The sequence below is a fragment of the Erinaceus europaeus genome, chromosome 17, assembly GCF_950295315.1.
Source record: "Erinaceus europaeus chromosome 17, mEriEur2.1, whole genome shotgun sequence".
Classification (NCBI taxonomy): domain Eukaryota; kingdom Metazoa; phylum Chordata; class Mammalia; order Eulipotyphla; family Erinaceidae; genus Erinaceus; species Erinaceus europaeus.
This window is the reverse complement of record NC_080178.1, coordinates 11,813,900-11,819,935: the sequence shown is the minus strand read 5'-3', so window position 1 is coordinate 11,819,935 and position 6,036 is coordinate 11,813,900. Positions and strand designations below refer to the sequence as shown.

The following is a 6,036-nucleotide window of genomic DNA, read 5'->3' as shown; positions in this document are numbered from 1 at the left end:
TCCAGCCGCATTGCGCTAGGCGTGGCCGGGCGTTTCCCTGCCGCGCATGCGCGACATTTTCGCGCCCCAGCGCTAGGGCCCGCGAGCTAGCCACGCCCTTCTTTCCTGAAACCCTCCACCCATGATGCCCCAGGTTGGCCTATGTCCTCCTGGTGCGCTTGCGCCTATCATAGTCCCGCCCCCGAATCCCATGAGCCTCTACGAAAGAGTATTTAAGCCTCTCACCACCACCCCTCGGTCTCATTTTATTCGCGCCTCTGCCGGTGAGTACGATTTCCTTCTTTCTTCGGCTTCCCCATCCCCCCACTAGCACGATGATGCAAACATGGTGACGTTGGGCTTGTCGCTTTGCACATGGGCTAACGCGGTGTGGGAACCAGGCTGCGCGGTCTGGGAACCTCTGCGGGACCTTGTGAAGGACAAAATGGCGGTGCCAGCCTCTCTCAGTGATGAGGATCTTATCACAGACCTGTACCGAGATCCATGAGGATAAGACACTCTGAGGAGACGGGGCTTGTACAGCGGGAGTTCTGTCGGGCAACATCACGAGTGAGGTGCGGGGTGCTGACGCGGTGTTGTCGCCTTGCCTTGCAGAGCTGGTCTGGGGCGCCCGGGAGGCTCAGCAATGGGACGGCCGCACCTCTTCGTGGTAAGTGCGCGCGAAGCTTAACTAGAATTTTCCAAAGCTGAAGCCTATGGGATGTGCTGCGGGGATGATTTCCACAATCGAACTCTCTCTTTCTGATGGCGTAGTGGAGAGATCCGTAGGACATTTCTGAGTAGCACCGATCACTGCCTAGTTGCCCTTTTATGCAAGCGCGGTCGATCTCAGGCTATGCTAATGTGCACTGCTGTTAATTTTTCAGAGCTGGTCAACCTCAGAAGAACGGAGACGTTGCGAGCTGGAGAATGAGATGTTATGGGTATGTACAGTGGCTCGTGCAGTTGGAAAACAGAGGGACCTCCATTCCATGATGAATATAAAAATGACAAGCATATGGCTGAATTTAACGGTGATGTCGTTTTTACTGCTGAGATGTGGACTAAGGGGGCCTTAAACAGTTTCTGGGTAATTGTTTCTACGTACATGTAATGCCTCTCCTGTTTACAGGATTTCTCCGTTGCTGAGGGACTGGGCCACCTCGCAGGATGAATCCAGGTAATGGCACGGGGCAGGCTGCAGTCTGCTATCCCGGCAAGGGACTGTCAGATGATTTGAATTTGTTTGCTGATCTCCTGTGAGGCTCAATAATAGCATGTTAGAGTTCTGATGGCAGTCTGCTAGTGAAAAGGTGGTGGTCTCGCCCTCCACATTTTAAGGTGACTGTTTTGTTGTGTTTGCAGGTTCTAATGGTCCCTGGTGCCCACCCTGATCGCTCTTAATGGTAGGTGTCTTTTCATATTAACATGAATTTGCCTATTGAGGCCCTATATTTTTTATTAATGCCCTTTTCATTCATTCATCTTAGGTACACATTAATCTTACCAGTGTCAGGAGCAGTTCCATTTGCTACTGAAGATTCCAAGTTGAAAGGTTAGTCAATTGATTTATCTGGCCTAACGATAGCTATTAATGTGGTTTCTATGATGAATCAAACTAGCTCACTATGATTTACACAATGAAAATAAGTGAACACCTGAGAAACTGAACACAGGTAGCAATTGGGGAGAATAGGGAAGAATTCTTAAAAGCTAAGGTTTTTTTTTTTTTTTTTTTTTGCGCTCTAGGTTATGTGGCCAAGTAACATGCTAGTTCTGAGGTAAGAACACAAGTATTTATACCTTGCATTGCACAAAGCATATGTCTTTTGGGGCACATATATGATGACTTCCTTAGAATCTCGTTCGACTGATAATTTGACTGCTGAGACTGGAATTCTGATGTGCAAAGTTTGGTGGCTGAGGTGGGATTGGGTGTTTAAAAGCAATACTGACTCATTCCTGTCTGTTTCAGCATCTTGTCTGCAGCCAGAATGACTTGAGGTAAGTTTCCTGTAGTATATACGACACAATGACAATGGCGTTTCTCTGGCACTAGTTCCCACTCACTAGTGATGAATTGATTACCGCCCCAGTCTGATCACTGTGACTGATAGGTATTTTCTGAGCTGTGAGCTTTCATGGGGATGAAGTGACGATGGGAAGTAGAATCAATTTGCTTCATATTAGTTCTGTGAACATGGATTGAAGTCTGTGCATCTTTAAGCCAGGAACCGATGCTGGAAAGTGACTTCGATTCCCAACCATTCTATTGGAGGGAACCTGCCAGCCATTGCCCTGTTGGGAGAGTTCAGTCTGGAAGTGAGGTGAGTTGATGAGCATAATGGACCATGTTGAGCGGTTTCCCAGTGACGAAACACCCAAATGTCTTACCTCCTGTCCTAGACCCAGAGCCTGCAAAGGTGAACCCACTGGGACTGGCTGGGGGAAAAGAGGAAATTTTGTTCCAGAAGGAACTGTCTGAGGGACTAGCTGTACTCTGCTGAATGCATTAAGTAGTGATTCCCATCTAATAAGTGGTTCACTGTCTCTTTATACAGGAATCCAGCCTCGGAGGACACGGCTCTTTACAACCTGTCTGCAGTTCTAAATAAAGATATGTGTTTTGACATTGTTAACTTGTGTGGAGTTTGTTAATTTGGGTTTTATTGGAATAGCACTAGGACATTACTCATTTATGGTGGGACTTCAGTGGTATTACCTTGGGAAGGAGGTGGTATTCCTCCAGCTTAGTACATGTTCCAAGTGCATGAACAGGGGTTCAGGCCTGTATTTCAACATCTATCAGTGAGGCAGGTTTGCAGGTGTTCTTCCCCATCCCTAATATGACAGGCAATTAAAAATGGACAGCTGTGTTTTCATCAGCAATGATAGAAACTGTATAGTTGTAGAGGAAATAACATGATAGTTCTGCAAACATGCTCAAACAGCCCTCACATCTATGGTGCAGGGATTGAATCTGGGATTCAGTTGGAGCCTCAGGCATGAATCTTTTGCATGATATGCTATCTACTCTGGTATAAGTTTTTCAAAATTGTCTACCTGGGTGGGGGTGAGTACAAAAGTACAGGGAGACCCAGGATGTTAGAAGTGGGGGGGGTGTCTGGTTACACATTACATGCCTAAGTTCAAGCCTCTGCATCCCACCTATAGGTGCCTATCTGCTTCCTTCTAGCTATCCAGCATGTAAATCAGTCTTTGGACCTCCAAGCATGAGGTCCACATGCTAAACTAGCACATTCAGTCATTAAAACAGCAATTGGCAGCACACTGAAGGATCCCGGTTCAAGCCCACACAGCTCCCCATCTGCAAGAGTCACTTCACAGGCAGTTTCCTAACAGACATCAATAACTATAACAAGACAAGGGCAACAAAAGGGAATAAATAGAAAAAGAAAACCAAGGGGCCAGGTTGGTTGTAATACACCTGGTTAATACAGTGCAAGACGACCCAGATTCAAAATCCTGCTCCCCACCTGCAGGGGCAATGCTTTGTAAGTGGTGAAGCATGCCTGCAGGTGTCTTTCTGCCTCTTATTTCCCATCCCTCTCAATTTCTCTTATTAAAAAAGATCCCTGAGGTGTTGCTAGGTTCTCATACCACATACCATTAGCATTCGTTATCTAAAAAAGGATGGGAAACCTAGGGAGGTGGCATGATGATGAGGTGCGGGAGTTCAAGCCGGAGTGCCTACCTGCTACCCGAAAGTCACAAGTCAAGCAGTGCTGCAGGTGTCTCAATACCTCCCCTTTCCTCTCAAATTTCTGGCTGTCTATCCAACAACAAATAATTTAAAATATATGAATAAATAAAATATATCATGGTTATGTAGACTCATGCCTGAGGCTCCAAGGTCCCAGTTTCAATCCCCATATTACCCATAAACCAGAGCTGAGCAGTCCTCTGAGGGGGAAATAAGTGCACATACATACAACATAACAACTGAATACGTGCATGCTCTGATAGTCTGCAATGCTCCTTAATGCATAGTGAGCCTATGCCAAACCCCTAGCGCTTGGAAGCACAGTGAAATGTGCATTTGTGGGAGGGAAAGGGTATGTATGTGGCGGTCAACAGCAACACAGCGCCTGTCAAGTCTGTGGAGGGCGCTGGGCCCCATCATCCTTAGTCAACACAACCACCCCATAAACGGGAATGAATCCCTCATTTAACACAGAACTCCAAGATGCATGTATGTCGAATATCCACCCATCAGGAACGGGCGACCAAGGACCCCACAGGTTGTGTGTGACAGGTGAACGCAGCCTCTCTCATCTCATCTCTGGCAGATTAACCCTGCAATCGGGGAGGAAAGGAGGCCAATAACAACGCGCCACGTTGTGGACCAATCACAACAGAATAAAAAAGCAAAGAGGCGGGAATATGCAAAACAAGTGAAAAGTCAACTGGTAGCGAAGTAGTAAAAATATTTAATGTCTACTTTAAAAATATGCTTACTTTGCTCAGCGACATATTTATTAATTAAATGTGAGATGAAATTATTATGGAAATATGGTTTATTCATGGTTTTCATCAGTCCATGAAAATCACCACTACCGATAAAGGTGTGTTAAGAGTAAGGCTGAGTAGTTGAGTATGCTGTAGTTATCGCTTCTCGGCCTTTTGGCTAAGATCAAGTGTAGTATCTGTTCTTATCAGTTTAATATCTGATACGTCCTCTATCCGAGGACAATATATTAAATGGATTTTTGGAACTAGGAGTTGGAATAGGAGCTTGCTCCGTCCACTTCACGCATCGACCTGGTATTGCAGTACTTCCAGGAACGGTGCACCCCCTTCGGGGGAATATGTTTGTTAAAAGTTAGAGCAAGTCTGTATACTTAGGTATGTACAAAGTATGTTTTAATTTTATGCTATAGAGGTTTTGATGCTTAGGTTTTATATAGCACATATGGTCATATTTTTACAACTTTACAATTTCTAAACTAATTTTTTACGTACTTATTTATTCTCTTTATGTTACCTTTGTTTTATTGTTATAGTTAATATTAACTAGATAATACAAGTAAAAAACGTAGTGAGGAGAAAAAGGCAGGAAGGCGTGAAAGATATACCTGCAAACCTACTTAACAGCTTGTAAGGCGACTGCACTGGACTTTGGGAGCCAGAGTCCTTGCACTTAACCCACTGTGCTACCCCCCCGGATAACGGACAACAGAGATTGGTAGTAACTGAGTATTCTAAAATTTTGAAAGTCTGAGGCTTGGGGATCTCGGATTCAATCCCCAGCACTATCACAAACTAGACTGAACACTAGTGCTACTCCCAAATAAATAAAAAGCCATTGGGGCAGGGGTAGATAAGCATACTGGTTATGCAAAGAGACATGCTTGAGGCTGCAAAGTTCCAGGTTCAATACCCTGTACCACCACCAGAGTTGAGCAGCGCTCTGGTAAAAAGAAAAAGGAAAAGCCATTATTTATTTTTAAGTTTTTGTTATTTTATTGTGGTCCAGGAGGTGGCAGCAGGCAGTGAAAAAAGTGTTAGGCTCTCAAGCATGAAATTCTAAATTCGATTCCCAGCAGCACGTGTAACAGAGTGATATTCTGGTTCTCCCTCCTATCCCTTTAATTAAAAAAAAATAAGTAAAATGTTTACTTTTTTGTTACTTATTGAAACTGAGAGGAAAGGAGGAGATATCTGCAACTGCTTTCTCCTGTGGGGGCCAGGGGCTTGAAATGGGGTCCTCAACCAAGTGTGCCGCCACCACCAGACCCCTAAACGCTTTTTGTTTCATCTGAGGTGGAATTATCAGTATTATTATTATTATTTGTGGGGGATGGAACCTGGGACTTTGGAACCTCACGCATGAGAGCTGTTTGCATAACAATTATGCGACCTATCCCCACCCTATTATACTATTACGGCTTTATTGACAGGGCCAGCTTCGCCATGTGTGGAACCCAGGTTGCAGCCCTGCAGGGAGCTTTGGTGCTTCTTAGAAATTAATTAACTAGCTCTATCGACTATTACCAAGTTCCAATATATCTCAAATAATTTTTGGCCTTGGAATGT

At 44.8% G+C, this 6,036-nt stretch overlaps 1 long non-coding RNA gene and 8 other non-coding genes across 13 annotated transcripts; all 9 read left to right on the top strand.

Annotated features, from left to right (window-relative positions):
• The first annotated feature begins 412 nt into the window (after positions 1-412).
• Positions 413-2,618, top strand: LOC107522701 (uncharacterized). 5 transcript variants are annotated; one of them, XR_009545576.1, is made up of 8 exons: positions 660-923; positions 1,112-1,159; positions 1,345-1,385; positions 1,470-1,534; positions 1,729-1,760; positions 1,955-1,983; positions 2,211-2,306; positions 2,541-2,618. It is a non-coding gene; the product is annotated as an uncharacterized LOC107522701 (long non-coding RNA). The 5 variants fall into 5 exon arrangements; XR_009545575.1 differs by having other exon boundaries at positions 2,207-2,306; XR_001601583.2 differs by lacking the exons at positions 2,211-2,306; positions 2,541-2,618 and adding an exon at positions 413-649 and having other exon boundaries at positions 867-923; positions 1,955-2,196.
• Positions 706-784, top strand: LOC132534152 (small nucleolar RNA SNORD26). The gene has a single exon (XR_009545827.1). It is a non-coding gene; the product is annotated as a small nucleolar RNA SNORD26 (small nucleolar RNA).
• Positions 967-1,040, top strand: LOC132534151 (small nucleolar RNA SNORD27). Its single transcript, XR_009545826.1, has one exon. It is a non-coding gene; the product is annotated as a small nucleolar RNA SNORD27 (small nucleolar RNA).
• LOC132534150 (small nucleolar RNA SNORD28) lies at positions 1,206-1,276 on the top strand. Its single transcript, XR_009545825.1, has one exon. It is a non-coding gene; the product is annotated as a small nucleolar RNA SNORD28 (small nucleolar RNA).
• Positions 1,580-1,646, top strand: LOC132534149 (small nucleolar RNA SNORD29). The gene has a single exon (XR_009545824.1). It is a non-coding gene; the product is annotated as a small nucleolar RNA SNORD29 (small nucleolar RNA).
• On the top strand, positions 1,818-1,887 carry LOC132534154 (small nucleolar RNA SNORD30). The gene has a single exon (XR_009545829.1). It is a non-coding gene; the product is annotated as a small nucleolar RNA SNORD30 (small nucleolar RNA).
• LOC132534155 (small nucleolar RNA SNORD31) lies at positions 2,045-2,113 on the top strand. The gene has a single exon (XR_009545830.1). It is a non-coding gene; the product is annotated as a small nucleolar RNA SNORD31 (small nucleolar RNA).
• LOC132534157 (small nucleolar RNA SNORD22) lies at positions 2,344-2,469 on the top strand. Its single transcript, XR_009545832.1, has one exon. It is a non-coding gene; the product is annotated as a small nucleolar RNA SNORD22 (small nucleolar RNA).
• A 1,989-nt stretch (positions 2,619-4,607) lies between the features above and the next one.
• Positions 4,608-4,798, top strand: LOC132534102 (U2 spliceosomal RNA). Its single transcript, XR_009545789.1, has one exon. It is a non-coding gene; the product is annotated as a U2 spliceosomal RNA (small nuclear RNA).
• Positions 4,799-6,036: the final 1,238 nt, after the last annotated feature.